The 20,450-nt window shown below is 46.3% G+C and overlaps 1 non-coding gene across 1 annotated transcript; it reads right to left on the reverse strand.

Annotated features, from left to right (window-relative positions):
* Window positions 1-17,764: 17,764 nt before the first annotated feature.
* On the reverse strand, window positions 17,765-17,837 carry TRNAK-CUU (transfer RNA lysine (anticodon CUU)). Its single transcript has one exon. It is a non-coding gene; the product is annotated as a tRNA-Lys (tRNA).
* Window positions 17,838-20,450: the final 2,613 nt, after the last annotated feature.

Genomic DNA, 20,450 nt, shown 5'->3' on the forward strand with positions numbered 1-20,450 from the left:
CTCAGATGTTACGTAAAAAGTCAAGGTTTTTCCACAATATCTGACGAACATTTAATTTTTGGGCTTCCGTGGTGTAATGGTTAGCGCGTTCAGCTGCTATTCAAAGACTGGTGGTTTGAGCCCTCCCGGAAGCGGTGTTGTGACGTCTCAGATGTAACGTAAAATGCCAGAGTTTTTCCACAATAACTGACGAACGTTTAATTTTTGGGCTTCCGTGGCGCAATGGTTAGCGTGTTCAGCTGTTAATCGAAAGGTTGGTGGTTCGAGCTCAACCGGGAGAGGTGTTTTGGGGTCTCAGATGTAGCGTAAAAATTCAAAGCTGTTCCACAATACGTGATAACCATTTTATTTCTGAGCTTCCGTGGCGCAAAGGTTAGCGCGTTCGGCTGTTAACCGAAAGGTTGGTGGTACGAGCCCATCCGGGAGCGGTGTTGTGAGGTCTCATATGTGACGTAAAAAGTCAAAGTTTTTCCACAATACATGACGATCATTTAATTTTTGGGCTTCCGTGGCGCATTGGTTAGCGCGTTCGGCTGTTAACCGAAAGGTTGGTGGTTCGAGCCTATCCGGGAGCGGTGTTGTGAGGTCTCAGATGTGACGTAAAAAGTCAAGGTTTTTCCACAATACCTGACGACAATATTATTTTTGGGCTTCCGTGGCGCAGTGGTTAGCGTGCTCAGCTGCTATTCATAAGGTTGGTGGTTCGAGCCCACCCGGGAGCGGTGTTGTGGGGTATCAGATGTGACGTAAAAAGTCAAGGTTTTTCCACAATACCTGACGACAATATTATTTTTGGGCTTCCGTGGCGCAATAGTTAGCGTGCTCAACTGTTATTCAAAAGGCTGGTGGTTCGAGCCCACCCGCGAGCGGTGTTGTGAGGTCTCAGATGTGACGTAAAAAGTCAAAGTTTTTCCACAATACGTGACGATCATTTAATTTTTGGGCTTCCGTGGCGCATTGGTTAGCGCGTTCGGCTGTTAACCGAAAGGTTGGTGGTTCGAGCCCACCCGGGAGAGGTGTTTTGGGGTCTCAGATGTAACGTAAAAATTCAAAGCTTTTCCACAATACGTGATAACCATTTTATTTCTGAGCTTCCGTGGCGCAAAGGTTAGCGCGTTCGGCTGTTAACCGAAAGGTTGGTGGTTCGAGCCTATCCGGGAGCGGTGTTGTGAGGTCTCAGATGTGACGTAAAAAGTCAAGGTTTTTCCACAATACCTGACGACAATATTATTTTTGGGCTTCCGTGGCGCAGTGGTTAGGGTGCTCAGCTGTTATTCAAAAGGTTGGTGGTTCGAGCCCACCCGGGAGCGGTGTTGTGAGGTCTCAGATGTGACGAAAAAAGTCAAGGTTTTTCCACAATACCTGACGACCATTTCATTTTTGGGCTTCCGTGGCGCAAAGGTTAGCGCGTTCGGCTGTTAACCGAAAGGTTGGTGGTACGAGCCCATCCGGGAGCGGTGTTGTGAGGTCTCAGATGTGACGTAAAAAGTCAAAGTTTTTCCACAATACCTGACGACCATATAAATTCTGGGCTTCCGTGGCGCAATGGTTAGCGCGTTCAGCTGTTATTCAAAAGGATGGTGATTCGAGCCCACCCGGGAGCGGTGTTGTGAGGTCTCAGATGTGAGGTAAAAAGTCAAAGTTTTTCCACAATACCTGACGACCATTTCATTTTTGGGCTTCCGTGGCGCAAAGGTTAGCGCGTTCGGCTGTTAACCGAAAGGTTGGTGGTTCGAGCCCACCCTGGAGCGGTGTTGTGAGGTCTCAGATGTTACGTAAAAAGTCAAGGTTTTTCCACAATATCTGACGAACATTTAATTTTTGGGCTTCCGTGGTGTAATGGTTAGCGCGTTCAGCTGCTATTCAAAGACTGGTGGTTTGAGCCCTCCCGGAAGCGGTGTTGTGACGTCTCAGATGTAACGTAAAATGCCAGAGTTTTTCCACAATAACTGACGAACGTTTAATTTTTGGGCTTCCGTGGCGCAATGGTTAGCGTGTTCAGCTGTTAATCGAAAGGTTGGTGGTTCGAGCCCAACCGGGAGAGGTGTTTTGGGGTCTCAGATGTAGCGTAAAAATTCAAAGCTGTTCCACAATACGTGATAACCATTTTATTTCTGAGCTTCCGTGGCGCAAAGGTTAGCGCGTTCGGCTGTTAACCGAAAGGTTGGTGGTACGAGCCCATCCGGGAGCGGTGTTGTGAGGTCTCATATGTGACGTAAAAAGTCAAAGTTTTTCCACAATACATGACGATCATTTAATTTTTGGGCTTCCGTGGCGCATTGGTTAGCGCGTTCGGCTGTTAACCGAAAGGTTGGTGGTTCGAGCCTATCCGGGAGCGGTGTTGTGAGGTCTCAGATGTGACGTAAAAAGTCAAGGTTTTTCCACAATACCTGACGACAATATTATTTTTGGGCTTCCGTGGCGCAGTGGTTAGCGTGCTCAGCTGTTATTCATAAGGTTGGTGGTTCGAGCCCACCCGGGAGCGGTGTTGTGGGGTCTCAGATGTGACGTAAAAAGTCAAGGTTTTTCCACAATACCTGACGACAATATTATTTTTGGGCTTCCGTGGCGCAATAGTTAGCGTGCTCAACTGTTATTCAAAAGGCTGGTGGTTCGAGCCCACCCGCGAGCGGTGTTGTGAGGTCTCAGATGTGACGTAAAAAGTCAAAGTTTTTCCACAATACGTGACGATCATTTAATTTTTGGGCTTCCGTGGCGCATTGGTTAGCGCGTTCGGCTGTTAACCGAAAGGTTGGTGGTTCGAGCCCACCCGGGAGAGGTGTTTTGGGGTCTCAGATGTAACGTAAAAATTCAAAGCTTTTCCACAATACGTGATAACCATTTTATTTCTGAGCTTCCGTGGCGCAAAGGTTAGCGCGTTCGGCTGTTAACCGAAAGGTTGGTGGTTCGAGCCTATCCGGGAGCGGTGTTGTGAGGTCTCAGATGTGACGTAAAAAGTCAAGGTTTTTCCACAATACCTGACGACAATATTATTTTTGGGCTTCCGTGGCGCAGTGGTTAGGGTGCTCAGCTGTTATTCAAAAGGTTGGTGGTTCGAGCCCACCCGGGAGCGGTGTTGTGAGGTCTCAGATGTGACGAAAAAAGTCAAGGTTTTTCCACAATACCTGACGACCATTTCATTTTTGGGCTTCCGTGGCGCAAAGGTTAGCGCGTTCGGCTGTTAACCGAAAGGTTGGTGGTACGAGCCCATCCGGGAGCGGTGTTGTGAGGTCTCAGATGTGACGTAAAAAGTCAAAGTTTTTCCACAATACCTGACGACCATATAAATTCTGGGCTTCCGTGGCGCAATGGTTAGCGCGTTCAGCTGTTACTCAAAAGGATGGTGATTCGAGCCCACCCGGGAGCGGTGTTGTGAGGTCTCAGATGTGACGTAAAAAGTCAAGGTTTTTCCACAATACCTGACGACCATATAAATTTTGGGCTTCCGTGGCGCAATGGTTAGCGCGTTCAGCTGTTATTCAAAAGGTTGGTGATTCGAGCCCACCCGGGAGCGGTGTTGTGAGGTCTCAGATGTGACGTAAAAAGTCAAGGTTTTTCCACAATACCTGACGACCATTTCATTTTTGGGCTTCCGTGGCGCAAAGGTTAGCGCGTTCGGCTGTTAACCGAAAGGTTGGTGGTACGAGCCCATCCGGGAGCGGTGTTGTGAGGTCTCAGATGTGACGTAAAAAGTCAAAGTTTTTCCACAATACCTGACGACCATATAAATTTTGGGCTTCCGTGGCGCAATGGTTAGCCCGTTCAGCTGTTATTCAAAAGGTTGGTGATTCGAGCCCACCCGGGAGCGGTGTTGTGAGGTCTCAGATGTGACGTAAAAAGTCAAGGTTTTTCCACAATACCTGACGGCCATTTCATTTTTGGGCTTCCGTGGCGCAATGGTTAGCGTGCTCAACTGTTATTCAAAAGGCTGGTGGTTCGAGCCCACCCGCGAGCGGTCTTGTGAGGTCTCAGATGTGACGTAAAAAGTCAAAGTTTTTCCACAATACATGACGATCATTTAATTTTTGGGCTTCCGTGGCGCATTGGTTAGCGCGTTCGGCTGTTAACCGAAAGGTTGGTGGTTCGAGCCCAACCGGGAGAGGTGTTTTGGGGTCTCAGATGTAGCGTAAAAATTCAAAGCTGTTCCACAATACGTGATAACCATTTTATTTCTGAGCTTCCGTGGCGCAAAGGTTAGCGCGTTCGGCTGTTAACCGAAAGGTTGGTGGTACGAGCCCATCCGGGAGCGGTGTTGTGAGGTCTCATATGTGACGTAAAAAGTCAAAGTTTTTCCACAATACATGACGATCATTTAATTTTTGGGCTTCCGTGGCGCATTGGTTAGCGCGTTCGGCTGTTAACCGAAAGGTTGGTGGTTCGAGCCCACCCGGGAGAGGTGTTTTGGGGTCTCAGATGTAACGTAAAAATTCAAAGCTTTTCCACAATACGTGATAACCATTTTATTTCTGAGCTTCCGTGGCGCAAAGGTTAGCGCGTTCGGCTGTTAACCGAAAGGTTGGTGGTTCGAGCCTATCCGGGAGCGGTGTTGTGAGGTCTCAGATGTGACGTAAAAAGTCAAGGTTTTTCCACAATACCTGACGACAATATTATTTTTGGGCTTCCGTGGCGCAGTGGTTAGGGTGCTCAGCTGTTATTCAAAAGGTTGGTGGTTCGAGCCCACCCGGGAGCGGTGTTGTGAGGTCTCAGATGTGACGAAAAAAGTCAAGGTTTTTCCACAATACCTGACGACCATTTCATTTTTGGGCTTCCGTGGCGCAAAGGTTAGCGCGTTCGGCTGTTAACCGAAAGGTTGGTGGTACGAGCCCATCCGGGAGCGGTGTTGTGAGGTCTCAGATGTGACGTAAAAAGTCAAAGTTTTTCCACAATACCTGACGACCATATAAATTCTGGGCTTCCGTGGCGCAATGGTTAGCGCGTTCAGCTGTTATTCAAAAGGATGGTGATTCGAGCCCACCCGGGAGCGGTGTTGTGAGGTCTCAGATGTGAGGTAAAAAGTCAAAGTTTTTCCACAATACCTGACGACCATTTCATTTTTGGGCTTCCGTGGCGCAAAGGTTAGCGCGTTCGGCTGTTAACCGAAAGGTTGGTGGTTCGAGCCCACCCTGGAGCGGTGTTGTGAGGTCTCAGATGTTACGTAAAAAGTCAAGGTTTTTCCACAATATCTGACGAACATTTAATTTTTGGGCTTCCGTGGTGTAATGGTTAGCGCGTTCAGCTGCTATTCAAAGACTGGTGGTTTGAGCCCTCCCGGAAGCGGTGTTGTGACGTCTCAGATGTAACGTAAAATGCCAGAGTTTTTCCACAATAACTGACGAACGTTTAATTTTTGGGCTTCCGTGGCGCAATGGTTAGCGTGTTCAGCTGTTAATCGAAAGGTTGGTGGTTCGAGCCCAACCGGGAGAGGTGTTTTGGGGTCTCAGATGTAGCGTAAAAATTCAAAGCTGTTCCACAATACGTGATAACCATTTTATTTCTGAGCTTCCGTGTCGCAAAGGTTAGCGCGTTCGGCTGTTAACCGAAAGGTTGGTGGTACGAGCCCATCCGGGAGCGGTGTTGTGAGGTCTCATATGTGACGTAAAAAGTCAAAGTTTTTCCACAATACATGACGATCATTTAATTTTTGGGCTTCCGTGGCGCATTGGTTAGCGCGTTCGGCTGTTAACCGAAAGGTTGGTGGTTCGAGCCTATCCGGGAGCGGTGTTGTGAGGTCTCAGATGTGACGTAAAAAGTCAAGGTTTTTCCACAATACCTGACGACAATATTATTTTTGGGCTTCCGTGGCGCAGTGGTTAGCGTGCTCAGCTGTTATTCATAAGGTTGGTGGTTCGAGCCCACCCGGGAGCGGTGTTGTGGGGTCTCAGATGTGACGTAAAAAGTCAAGGTTTTTCCACAATACCTGACGACAATATTATTTTTGGGCTTCCGTGGCGCAATAGTTAGCGTGCTCAACTGTTATTCAAAAGGCTGGTGGTTCGAGCCCACCCGCGAGCGGTGTTGTGAGGTCTCAGATGTGACGTAAAAAGTCAAAGTTTTTCCACAATACGTGACGATCATTTAATTTTTGGGCTTCCGTGGCGCATTGGTTAGCGCGTTCGGCTGTTAACCGAAAGGTTGGTGGTTCGAGCCCACCCGGGAGAGGTGTTTTGGGGTCTCAGATGTAACGTAAAAATTCAAAGCTTTTCCACAATACGTGATAACCATTTTATTTCTGAGCTTCCGTGGCGCAAAGGTTAGCGCGTTCGGCTGTTAACCGAAAGGTTGGTGGTTCGAGCCTATCCGGGAGCGGTGTTGTGAGGTCTCAGATGTGACGTAAAAAGTCAAGGTTTTTCCACAATACCTGACGACAATATTATTTTTGGGCTTCCGTGGCGCAGTGGTTAGGGTGCTCAGCTGTTATTCAAAAGGTTGGTGGTTCGAGCCCACCCGGGAGCGGTGTTGTGAGGTCTCAGATGTGACGAAAAAAGTCAAGGTTTTTCCACAATACCTGACGACCATTTCATTTTTGGGCTTCCGTGGCGCAAAGGTTAGCGCGTTCGGCTGTTAACCGAAAGGTTGGTGGTACGAGCCCATCCGGGAGCGGTGTTGTGAGGTCTCAGATGTGACGTAAAAAGTCAAAGTTTTTCCACAATACCTGACGACCATATAAATTCTGGGCTTCCGTGGCGCAATGGTTAGCGCGTTCAGCTGTTATTCAAAAGGATGGTGATTCGAGCCCACCCGGGAGCGGTGTTGTGAGGTCTCAGATGTGACGTAAAAAGTCAAGGTTTTTCCACAATACCTGACGACCATATAAATTTTGGGCTTCCGTGGCGCAATGGTTAGCGCGTTCAGCTGTTATTCAAAAGGTTGGTGATTCGAGCCCACCCGGGAGCGGTGTTGTGAGGTCTCAGATGTGACGTAAAAAGTCAAGGTTTTTCCACAATACCTGACGACCATTTCATTTTTGGGCTTCCGTGGCGCAAAGGTTAGCGCGTTCGGCTGTTAACCGAAAGGTTGGTGGTACGAGCCCATCCGGGAGCGGTGTTGTGAGGTCTCAGATGTGACGTAAAAAGTCAAAGTTTTTCCACAATACCTGACGACCATATAAATTTTGGGCTTCCGTGGCGCAATGGTTAGCCCGTTCAGCTGTTATTCAAAAGGTTGGTGATTCGAGCCCACCCGGGAGCGGTGTTGTGAGGTCTCAGATGTGACGTAAAAAGTCAAGGTTTTTCCACAATACCTGACGGCCATTTCATTTTTGGGCTTCCGTGGCGCAATGGTTAGCGTGCTCAACTGTTATTCAAAAGGCTGGTGGTTCGAGCCCACCCGCGAGCGGTCTTGTGAGGTCTCAGATGTGACGTAAAAAGTCAAAGTTTTTCCACAATACATGACGATCATTTAATTTTTGGGCTTCCGTGGCGCATTGGTTAGCGCGTTCGGCTGTTAACCGAAAGGTTGGTGGTTCGAGCCCAACCGGGAGAGGTGTTTTGGGGTCTCAGATGTAGCGTAAAAATTCAAAGCTGTTCCACAATACGTGATAACCATTTTATTTCTGAGCTTCCGTGGCGCAAAGGTTAGCGCGTTCGGCTGTTAACCGAAAGGTTGGTGGTACGAGCCCATCCGGGAGCGGTGTTGTGAGGTCTCATATGTGACGTAAAAAGTCAAAGTTTTTCCACAATACATGACGATCATTTAATTTTTGGGCTTCCGTGGCGCATTGGTTAGCGCGTTCGGCTGTTAACCGAAAGGTTGGTGGTTCGAGCCCAACCGGGAGCGGTGTTGTGAGGTCTCAGATGTGACGAAAAAAGTCAAGGTTTTTCCACAATACCTGACGACCATTTCATTTTTGGGCTTCCGTGGCGCAAAGGTTAGCGCGTTCGGCTGTTAACCGAAAGGTTGGTGGTACGAGCCCATCCGGGAGCGGTGTTGTGAGGTCTCATATGTGACGTAAAAAGTCAAAGTTTTTCCACAATACCTGACGGCCATTTCATTTTTGGGCTTCCGTGGCGCAATGGTTAGCGTGCTCAACTGTTATTCAAAAGGCTGGTGGTTCGAGCCCACCCGCGAGCGGTGTTGTGAGGTCTCAGATGTGACGTAAAAAGTCAAAGTTTTTCCACAATACATGACGATCATTTAATTTTTGGGCTTCCGTGGCGCATTGGTTAGCGCGTTCGGCTGTTAACCGAAAGGTTGGTGGTTTGAGCCCACCCGGGAGAGGTGTTTTGGGGTCTCAGATGTAGCGTAAAAATTCAAAGCTTTTCCACAATACGTGATAACCATTTTATTTCTGAGCTTCCGTGGCGCAAAGGTTAGCATGCTCAGCTGTTATTCAAAAGGTTGGTGGTTCGAGCCCACCCGGGAGCGGTGTTGTGAGGTCTCAGATGTGACGAAAAAAGTCAAGGTTTTTCCACAATACCTGACGACCATATAAATTTTGGGCTTCCGTGGCGCAATGGTTAGCGCGTTCAGCTGTTATTCAAAAGGTTGGTGATTCGAGCCCACCCGGGAGCGGTGTTGTGAGGTCTCAGATGTGACGTAAAAAGTCAAGGTTTTTCCACAATACCTGACGACCATATAAATTTTGGGCTTCCGTGGCGCAATGGTTAGCGCGTTCAGCTGTTATTCAAAAGGTTGGTGATTCGAGCCCACCCGGGAGCGGTGTTGTGAGGTCTCAGATGTGACGTAAAAAGTCAAGGTTTTTCCACAATACCTGACGACCATTTCATTTTTGGGCTTCCGTGGCGCAAAGGTTAGCGCGTTCGGCTGTTAACCGAAAGGTTGGTGGTACGAGCCCATCCGGGAGCGGTGTTGTGAGGTCTCAGATGTGACGTAAAAAGTCAAAGTTTTTCCACAATACCTGACGACCATATAAATTTTGGGCTTCCGTGGCGCAATGGTTAGCCCGTTCAGCTGTTATTCAAAAGGTTGGTGATTCGAGCCCACCCGGGAGCGGTGTTGTGAGGTCTCAGATGTGACGTAAAAAGTCAAGGTTTTTCCACAATACCTGACGGCCATTTCATTTTTGGGCTTCCGTGGCGCAATGGTTAGCGTGCTCAACTGTTATTCAAAAGGCTGGTGGTTCGAGCCCACCCGCGAGCGGTCTTGTGAGGTCTCAGATGTGACGTAAAAAGTCAAAGTTTTTCCACAATACATGACGATCATTTAATTTTTGGGCTTCCGTGGCGCATTGGTTAGCGCGTTCGGCTGTTAACCGAAAGGTTGGTGGTTCGAGCCCAACCGGGAGAGGTGTTTTGGGGTCTCAGATGTAGCGTAAAAATTCAAAGCTGTTCCACAATACGTGATAACCATTTTATTTCTGAGCTTCCGTGGCGCAAAGGTTAGCGCGTTCGGCTGTTAACCGAAAGGTTGGTGGTACGAGCCCATCCGGGAGCGGTGTTGTGAGGTCTCATATGTGACGTAAAAAGTCAAAGTTTTTCCACAATACATGACGATCATTTAATTTTTGGGCTTCCGTGGCGCATTGGTTAGCGCGTTCGGCTGTTAACCGAAAGGTTGGTGGTTCGAGCCCAACCGGGAGCGGTGTTGTGAGGTCTCAGATGTGACGAAAAAAGTCAAGGTTCTTCCACAATACCTGACGACCATTTCATTTTTGGGCTTCCGTGGCGCAAAGGTTAGCGCGTTCGGCTGTTAACCGAAAGGTTGGTGGTACGAGCCCATCCGGGAGCGGTGTTGTGAGGTCTCATATGTGACGTAAAAAGTCAAAGTTTTTCCACAATACCTGACGGCCATTTCATTTTTGGGCTTCCGTGGCGCAATGGTTAGCGTGCTCAACTGTTATTCAAAAGGCTGGTGGTTCGAGCCCACCCGCGAGCGGTCTTGTGAGGTCTCAGATGTGACGTAAAAAGTCAAAGTTTTTCCACAATACATGACGATCATTTAATTTTTGGGCTTCCGTGGCGCATTGGTTAGCGCGTTCGGCTGTTAACCGAAAGGTTGGTGGTTCGAGCCCAACCGGGAGAGGTGTTTTGGGGTCTCAGATGTAGCGTAAAAATTCAAAGCTGTTCCACAATACGTGATAACCATTTTATTTCTGAGCTTCCGTGGCGCAAAGGTTAGCGCGTTCGGCTGTTAACCGAAAGGTTGGTGGTACGAGCCCATCCGGGAGCGGTGTTGTGAGGTCTCATATGTGACGTAAAAAGTCAAAGTTTTTCCACAATACATGACGATCATTTAATTTTTGGGCTTCCGTGGCGCATTGGTTAGCGCGTTCGGCTGTTAACCGAAAGGTTGGTGGTTCGAGCCCAACCGGGAGCGGTGTTGTGAGGTCTCAGATGTGACGAAAAAAGTCAAGGTTCTTCCACAATACCTGACGACCATTTCATTTTTGGGCTTCCGTGGCGCAAAGGTTAGCGCGTTCGGCTGTTAACCGAAAGGTTGGTGGTACGAGCCCATCCGGGAGCGGTGTTGTGAGGTCTCATATGTGACGTAAAAAGTCAAAGTTTTTCCACAATACCTGACGGCCATTTCATTTTTGGGCTTCCGTGGCGCAATGGTTAGCGTGCTCAACTGTTATTCAAAAGGCTGGTGGTTCGAGCCCACCCGCGAGCGGTGTTGTGAGGTCTCAGATGTGACGTAAAAAGTCAAAGTTTTTCCACAATACATGACGATCATTTAATTTTTGAGCTTCCGTGGCGCATTGGTTAGCGCGTTCGGCTGTTAACCGAAAGGTTGGTGGTTTGAGCCCACCCGGGAGAGGTGTTTTGGGGTCTCAGATGTAGCGTAAAAATTCAAAGCTTTTCCACAATACGTGATAACCATTTTATTTCTGAGCTTCCGTGGCGCAAAGGTTAGCATGCTCAGCTGTTATTCAAAAGGTTGGTGGTTCGAGCCCACCCGGGAGCTTTGTTGTGAGGTCTCAGATGTGACGAAAAAAGTCAAGGTTTTTCCACAATACCTGACGACCATTTCATTTTTGGGCTTCCGTGGCGCAAAGGTGAGCGCGTTCGGCTGTTAACCGAAAGGTTGGTGGTACGAGCCCATCCGGGAGCGGTGTTGTGAGGTCTCAGATGTGACGTAAAAAGTCAAAGTTTTTCCACAATACCTGACGACCATATAAATTTTGGGCTTCCGTGGCGCAATGGTTAGCCCGTTCAGCTGTTATTCAAAAGGTTGGTGATTCGAGCCCACCCGGGAGCGGTGTTGTGAGGTCTCAGATGTGACGTAAAAAGTCAAGGTTTTTCCACAATACCTGACGGCCATTTCATTTTTGGGCTTCCGTGGCGCAATGGTTAGCGTGCTCAACTGTTATTCAAAAGGCTGGTGGTTCGAGCCCACCCGCGAGCGGTCTTGTGAGGTCTCAGATGTGACGTAAAAAGTCAAAGTTTTTCCACAATACATGACGATCATTTAATTTTTGGGCTTCCGTGGCGCATTGGTTAGCGCGTTCGGCTGTTAACCGAAAGGTTGGTGGTTCGAGCCCAACCGGGAGAGGTGTTTTGGGGTCTCAGATGTAGCGTAAAAATTCAAAGCTGTTCCACAATACGTGATAACCATTTTATTTCTGAGCTTCCGTGGCGCAAAGGTTAGCGCGTTCGGCTGTTAACCGAAAGGTTGGTGGTACGAGCCCATCCGGGAGCGGTGTTGTGAGGTCTCATATGTGACGTAAAAAGTCAAAGTTTTTCCACAATACATGACGATCATTTAATTTTTGGGCTTCCGTGGCGCATTGGTTAGCGCGTTCGGCTGTTAACCGAAAGGTTGGTGGTTCGAGCCCAACCGGGAGCGGTGTTGTGAGATCTCAGATGTGACGAAAAAAGTCAAGGTTTTTCCACAATACCTGACGACCATTTCATTTTTGGGCTTCCGTGGCGCAAAGGTTAGCGCGTTCGGCTGTTAACCGAAAGGTTGGTGGTACGAGCCCATCCGGGAGCGGTGTTGTGAGGTCTCATATGTGACGTAAAAAGTCAAAGTTTTTCCACAATACCTGACGGCCATTTCATTTTTGGGCTTCCGTGGCGCAATGGTTAGCGTGCTCAACTGTTATTCAAAAGGCTGGTGGTTCGAGCCCACCCGCGAGCGGTGTTGTGAGGTCTCAGATGTGACGTAAAAAGTCAAAGTTTTTCCACAATACATGACGATCATTTAATTTTTGGGCTTCCGTGGCGCATTGGTTAGCGCGTTCGGCTGTTAACCGAAAGGTTGGTGGTTTGAGCCCACCCGGGAGAGGTGTTTTGGGGTCTCAGATGTAGCGTAAAAATTCAAAGCTTTTCCACAATACGTGATAACCATTTTATTTCTGAGCTTCCGTGGCGCAAAGGTTAGCATGTTCAGCTGTTATTCAAAAGGTTGGTGGTTCGAGCCCACCCGGGAGCGGTGTTGTGAGGTCTCAGATGTGACGAAAAAAGTCAAGGTTTTTCCACAATACCTGACGACCATTTCATTTTTGGGCTTCCGTGGCGCAAAGGTGAGCGCGTTCGGCTGTTAACCGAAAGGTTGGTGGTACGAGCCCATCCGGGAGCGGTGTTGTGAGGTCTCAGATGTGACGTAAAAAGTCAAAGTTTTTCCACAATACCTGACGACCATATAAATTTTGGGCTTCCGTGGCGCAATGGTTAGCGCGTTCAGCTGTTATTCAAAAGGTTGGTGATTCGAGCCCACCCGGGAACGGTGTTGTGAGGTCTCAGATGTGACGTAAAAAGTCAAGGTTTTTCCACAATACCTGACGACCATATAAATTTTGGGCTTCCGTGGCGCAATGGTTAGCGCGTTCAGCTGTTATTCAAAAGGTTGGTGATTCGAGCCCACCCGGGAGCGGTGTTGTGAGGTCTCAGATGTGACGTAAAAAGTCAAGGTTTTTCCACAATACCTGACGACCATTTCATTTTTGGGCTTCCGTGGCGCAAAGGTTAGCGCGTTCGGCTGTTAACCGAAAGGTTGGTGGTACGAGCCCATCCGGGAGCGGTGTTGTGAGGTCTCAGATGTGACGTAAAAAGTCAAAGTTTTTCCACAATACCTGACGACCATATAAATTTTGGGCTTCCGTGGCGCAATGGTTAGCCCGTTCAGCTGTTATTCAAAAGGTTGGTGATTCGAGCCCACCCGGGAGCGGTGTTGTGTGGTCTCAGATGTGACGTAAAAATTCAAAGTTTTTCCACAATACCTGACGGCCATTTCATTTTTGGGCTTCCGTGGCGCAAAGGTTAGCGCGGTCGGCTGTTAACCGAAAGGTTGGTGGTTCGAGCCTATCCGGGAGCGGTGTTGTGAGGTCTCAGATGTGACGTAAAAAGTCAAGGTTTTTCCACAATACCTGACGACAATATTATTTTTGGGCTTCCGTGGCGCAATGGTTAGCGTGCTCAACTGTTATTCAAAAGGCTGGTGGTTCGAGCCCACCCGCGAGCGGTGTTGTGAGGTCTCAGATGTGACGTAAAAAGTCAAAGTTTTTCCACAATACATAACGATCATTTAATTTGTGGGCTTCCGTGGCGCATTGGTTAGCGCGTTCGGCTGTTAACCGAAAGGTTGGTGGTTCGAGCCCACCCAGGAGAGGTGTTGTGGGGTCTCAGATGTAGCGTAAAAATTCAAAGCTTTTCCACAATACGTGATAACCATTTTATTTCTGAGCTTCCGTGGCGCAAAGGTTAGCGCGTTCGGCTGTTAACCGAAAGGTTGGTGGTTCGAGCCTATCCGGGAGCGGTGTTGTGAGGTCTCAGATGTGACGTAAAAAGTCAAGGTTTTTCCACAATACCTGACGACAATATTATTTTTGGGCTTCCGTGGCGCAGTGGTTAGCATGCTCAGCTGTTATTCAAAAGGTTGGTGGTTCGAGCCCATCCGGGAGCGGTGTTGTGAGGTCTCAGATGTGACGAAAAAAGTCAAGGTTTTTCCACAATACCTGACGACCGTTTCATTTTTGGGCTTCCGTGGCGCAATGGTTAGCGCGTTCAGCTGTTATTCAAAAGGTTGGTGATTCGAGCCCACCCGGGAGCGGTGTTGTGAGGTCTCAGATGTGACGTAAAAATTCAAAGTTTTTCCACAATACCTGACGACCATTTCATTTTTGGGCTTCCGTGGCGCAAAGGTTAGCGCGTTCGGCTGTTAACCGAAAGGTTGGTGGTACGAGCCCATCCGGGAGCGGTGTTGTGAGGTCTCAGATGTGACGTAAAAAGTCAAATTTTGACCACAATACCTGACGACAATATTATTTTTGGGCTTCCGTGGCGCAATGGTTAGCGTGCTCAGCTGTTATTCAAAAGGTTGGTGATTCGAGCCCACCCGGGAGCGGTGTTGTGAGGTCTCAGATGTTACGTAAAAAGTCAAAGTTTTTCCACAATACCTGACGACCATTTAATTTCAGAGCTTCCGTGGCTCAATGGTTAGCGCGTTCGGCTTTTAACCGAAAGTTTGGTGGTTCGAGCCCATCCGGGAGCGTTTTGTGAGGTCTCAGATGTAACGTAAAAAGTCAGAGTTTTTCCACAATACCTGACGAACATTTTATTTTTGGGCTTCCGTGGCGCAATGTTTAGCGCGTTCGGCTGTTAACCGAAAGGTTGGTGGTTCGAGACCATCCGGGAGCGTTTTGTGAGGTCTCAGATGTAACGTAAAAAGTCAAAGTTTTTCCACAATACCTGACGACCATTTAATTTTTGGGCTCCCGTGGCGCATTGGTTAGCGCGTTCGGCTGTTAACCGAAAGGGTAGTGGTTCGAGCCCATCCGGGAGCGGAGTTGTGAGATCTCAGATGTGGCGTAAAAATTCAAAACTTTTCCACAATACGTGATAACCATTTACATTCTGAGCTTCCGTGGCTCAATGGTTAGCGCGTTCGGCTGTTAACCAATAGGTTGGTGGTTCGAGCCCATCCGGGAGCGGTGTTGTGAGTTCTCAGATGTGACGTAAAAATCCAAAGTTTTTCCACAATACCTGACGACCATTTAATTTTGGGACTTCCGTGTCGCATGGTTAGCGCGTTCGGCTGTTAACCGAAAGGTGGGTGGTTCGATCCCATCCAGGAGCGGTGTTGTGAGGTCTCAGATGTGATGTAAAAAGTCAAAGTTTTTCCACAATACCTGACGACCATATAATTTTTCTGCAGCCGAACGCGCTAACCATTGCGCCATGGAAGCCCAAAAATTATATGGTCGTCAGGTATAGTGGAAAAACTTTGACTTTTTACGTCACATCTGAGACCTCACAACACCGCTCCCGGATGGGCTCGAACCACCCACCTTTCGGTTAACAGCCGAACGCGCTAACCATGCGACACGGAAGTCCCAAAATTAAATGGTCGTCAGGTATTGTGGAAAAACTTTGGGTTTTTACGTCACATCTGAGAACTCACAACACCGCTCCCGGATGGGCTCGAACCACCAACCTTTCGGTTAACAGCCGAACGCGCTAACCATTGCGCCACGGAAGCCCAAAAATTAAATGGTCGTCAGGTATTGTGGAAAAACTCTGACATTTTACGTTACGTCTGAGACGTCACAACACCGTTCCCGGGAGGGCTCACGCGCTAACCATTGCGCCACGGAAGCCCAAAAATTAAATGGTCCTCAGGTATTGTGGAAAAACTTTGACTATTTACGTCACATCTGAGTCCTCACAACACAGCTCACGGATGGGCTCGAACCACCAACCTTTCGGTTAACAGCCGGACGCGATAACCATTGCGCAACGGACGCCCAAAAATTAAATAGTCGTCAGGTATTGTGGAAAAACTTTGGCTTTTTACGTTTCATTTGAGATCCCAAAACACCGCTCCCGGGTGGGCTCGAACCACCAACCATTTGGTTAACAGCCGAACGCGCTAATCATTGAGCCAAGGAAGCTCAGAAGTTAAATGTTTGTCACGTATAGTGGAAAAGCTTTGACTTTTTACGTTACATCTGAGACCCACCACACCTCTCCCGGGTGGGCTCGAACCACCAACCTTTCGGTTAACAGCTGAAAGCGCTAAACATTGCGCCACGGAAGCCCAAAAATTAAATGTTCGTCAGGTATTGTGGAAAAATTCTGACATTTTACGTTACATCTGAGACGTCACAACACCGCTCCCGGGAGGGCTCAAACCACCAGTCTTTTTAATAGCAGCTGAACGCGCTAACCATTGCGCCACGGAAGCCCAAAAATTAAATGGTCGTCAGGTAATGTGGAAAAACCTTGACTTTTTACCTCACATCTGAGACGTCACAACACCGCTCCCGGATGGGCTCGAACCACCAACCTATTGGTTAACAGCCGAACGCGCTAACCATTGAGCCACGGAAGCTCAGAAATTAAATGGTCGTCAGGTATTGTCGAAAAACCGTGACTTTTACTTCACATCTGAGACGTCACAACACCGCTCCCGGTTGGGCGCGAACCACCAACCTATTGGTTAACAACCGAACGCGCTAATCGTTGAGCCACGGAAGCTCAGAAATTAAATTGTTGTCAGGTATTGTGGAAAAGTTATGACTTTTTACGTTACATCTGAGACCCTACAACACCTCTCCAGGGTGTTCTCGAACCACCAACCTTTCGGTTAACAGCCGGACGCGCTAACCATTGAGCCACGGAAGCCCAAAAATTAAATGGTCGTCAGGTATTGTGGAAAACCTTTGGCTTTCTACGTTACATTTGAGATCCCACAACACCGCTCCCGGGCAGGCTCGAACCACCAACCTATTGGTTAACAGCCGAACGCGCTAACCATTGAGCCACGGAAGCTCAGAAATTAAATGGTTGTCACGTATTTTGGAAATGTTTTGACTTTTTACGCTACATCTGAGACCCCACAACACCTCTCCCGGGTGGGCTTGAACCACCAACACAGCTGAACGCGCAAAAACATTGCGCTACGGAAGCCCAAAAATTAAAAGTTCGTCTGGTATTGTGGAAAAACTCTGCCATTTTACGTTACATCTGAGACGTCACAACACCGCTCCCGGGAGGGCTCAAACCACCAGTCTTTTGAATAGCAGCTGAACGCGCTAACCATTGCGCCATGGAAGCCCAAAAATTAAATGGTCGTCAGGTATTGTGGAAAAACCTTGACTTTTTACGTCACATCTGAGACGTCACAACACCGCTCCCGGATTGGCTCGAACCACCAACCTGTTGTTTAACTGCCGAACGCGCTAACCATTGAGCCACGGAAGCTCAGAAAATAAATGGTTGTCACGTATTGTGGAAAGGTTTTGACTTTTTACGCTACATCTAAGACCACACAACACCTCTCCCGGGTGGGCTCGAACCACCAACCTTTCGATTAACAGCTGATCGCGCTAACCATTGCGCCAAGGAAGCCCAAAAATTAAATGTTCGTCAGGTATTCTGGAAAAACTCTGACATTTTACGTTACATCTGAAACGTCACAACACTGCTCCCGGGAGGGCTCAAACCACCAGTCTTTTGAATAGCAGCTGAACGCGCTAACCATTGCGCCACGGAAGCCCAAAAATTAAATGGTCGTCAGGTATTGTGGAAAAACCTTGACTTTTTACTTCACATCTGAGACGTCACAACACCGCTCCCGGATCGGCTCGAACCACGAACCTTTCGGTTAACAGCCGAACACGCTAACCATTGCGCCACGGAAGCCCAAAAATTAAATGGTCGTCAGGTATTGTGGAATAACTTTGGCTTTCTACGTTACATTTGAGATCCCACAACACTGCTCCCGGGTGGGCTCGAACCACCAACCTATTGTTTAACTGCCGAACGTGCTAACCATTGAGCCCCGCAAGCTCAGAAAATAAATGGTTGTCACGTATTGTGGAAAGGTTTTGACTTTTTACGCTACATCTAAGACCACACAACACCTCTCCCGGGTGGGCTCGAACCACCAACCTTTCGATTAAGAGCTGAACGCGCTAACCATTGCGCCACGGAAGCCCTATTATTAAATGTTCGTCAGGTAATGTGGAAAAACTCTGACATTTTACGTTACATCTGAGACGTCACAACACCGCTCCCGGGAGGGCTCAAACCACCAGTCTTTTAAATAGCAGCTGAACGCGCTAACCATTGCGCCACGGAAGCCCAAATATTAAATGGTCGTCAGGAATTGTGGAAAAACCTTGACTTTTTACGTCACATCTGAGACTTCACAACACCGCTCCCGGATGGGCTCGAACCACCAACCTTTTGGTCAACAGCCGAACGCGCTAACCATTGAGCCACGGAAGCTCAGAAATTAAATGGTTGTCAGGTATTGTGGAAAAGTTATGACTTTTTACGTTACATCTGAGACCCTACAACACATCTCCAGGGTGGGCTCGAAACACCAACCTTTCGGTTAACAGCCGAACGTGCTAACCATTGCGCCACGGAAGCCCAAAAATTAAATGATCGTCAGGTATTGTGGAATAACTTTGGCTTTCTACGTTACATTTGAGATCCCACAACACTGCTCCCGGGTGGGCTCGAACCACCAACCTATTGGTTAACAGCCGAACGCGCTTACCATTGAGCCACGGAAGCTCAGAAAATAAATGGTTGTCACGTATTGTGGAAAGGTTTTGACATTTTACGTTACACCTGAGACGTCACAACACCATTTTGAGTATTTTTTCACTATTTTCAAATATAACCACTGAACCTATTATTTTATTACTTTTTGCTTTATTTTAAGCAAATGTAACGATATTCATTCAAAAAACTGTTAAAATTCAATTTTCAATAAGACATCGTTGTGACGGGTTTTGTATGTAGAAGAAAAAAAACATGTAATTTTTTCGGTACACTTTTGAATGCATTTTTTTCTGGACAAATTTTTGACCGAATTCAGCTTAATTCCCTATAAAACACTCATTAAAAGTGATTTCATCTCGATTGAACAATAAATAAAAATGTACCTCGATATTTAATAATATTTTCAAAATCGACGTTTCTCGGCCAGAGAAACACATTTTGAGTATTTCTTCATTATTTTCAAATCTAACCACTGAAACCATTATTTTTGTCCTTTTTGCTTTAATTCAAGCAAATGTAGCGATATTCATTCAAAAAACTGTTAAAATTCAATTTTCAATAAGAAATCGTTGTGACGGACTTTGTATCTAGAAGAAAAAAAACATGCAAAATTATTGGTACACTTTTGAATGCATTTTTTTCTGAACAAAGTTTTGACCGAATTCAGCTTAATTCCCTTTAAAACACTCATTAAAAGTGATTTCATCTCGATTGAACAATAAATAAAAATGTACCTCGATTTTTAATGATATTTTCAAAATCGACGTTTCTCGGCCAGAGAAACACATTTTGAGTATTTCTTCACTATTTTCAAATATAACCACTGAAACCATTATTTTTGTCCTAGTTGCTTTATTTCAAGCAAATGTAACGATATTCATTCAAAAAACTGTTAAAATTCAATTTTCAATAAGAAATCGTTGTGACGGATTTTGTTTCTTGAAGAAAAACAACATGCGATTTTTTCGGTACACTTTTGAATGCATTTTTTTCTGTACAAATTTTTGATCGAATTCAGCTTAATTCCCTATAAAACACTCATTAAAAGTGATTTCATCTCGATTGAACAATAAATAAAAATGTACCTCGATTTTTAATGATATTTTCTAAATCGACGTTTCTCGGCCAGAGAAACACATTTAGAGTATTTCTTCACTATTTTCAAATATAACCACTGAAACCATTATTTTTGTACTTTTTGCTTTAATTCAAGCAAATGTAACGATATTCATTCAAAAAACTGTTAAAATTCAATTTTCAATAAGAAATCGTAGTGACGGATTTTTTATCTAGAAGAAAAAAAAACATGCAAAATTATTGGTACACTTTTGAAATCATTTTTTTCTGGACAAAGTTTTGACCGAATTCAGCTTAATTCCCTATAAAACACTCATTTAAAGTGATTTCATCTCGATTGAACAATAAATAAAAATGTACCTAGATTTTAATGATATTTTCAAAATCGACGTTTCTCGGCCAGAGAAACACATTTTGAGTATTTCTTCACTATTTTCAAATTTAACCACTGAAACCATTATTTTTTTCCTTTTTGCTTTATTTCAAGAAAATGTAACGATATTCATTAAAAAAACTGTTAAAATTCAATTTTCAAAAAGAAATCGTTGTGACGGATTTTGTTTCTTGAAGAAAAACAACATGCGATTTTTTCGGTACACTTTTGAATGCATTTTTTTCTGTACAAATTTTTGATCGAATTCAGCTTAACTCCCTATAAAACACTCATTAAAAGTGATTTAATCTCGATTGAACAATAAATAAAAATGTACCTCGATTTTTAATGATATTTTCAAAATCGACGTTTCTCGGCCAAAGGAACACATTTTGAGTTTTTCTTCACTATTTTCAAATATAACCACTGAAACAATTATTTTTGTCCTTTTTGCTTTAATTCAAGCAAATGTAACGATATTCATACAAAAAACTGTTAAAATTCAATTTTCAATAAGAAATCGTTGTGACGGATTTTGTATATAGAAGAAAAAACATGCAATATTATTGGTAAACTTTTGAATG

Source organism: Phalangium opilio, unplaced genomic scaffold (assembly GCF_054372755.1).
Source record: "Phalangium opilio isolate 3A_F unplaced genomic scaffold, DU_Popi_V2 ptg001421l_1, whole genome shotgun sequence".
Classification (NCBI taxonomy): domain Eukaryota; kingdom Metazoa; phylum Arthropoda; class Arachnida; order Opiliones; family Phalangiidae; genus Phalangium; species Phalangium opilio.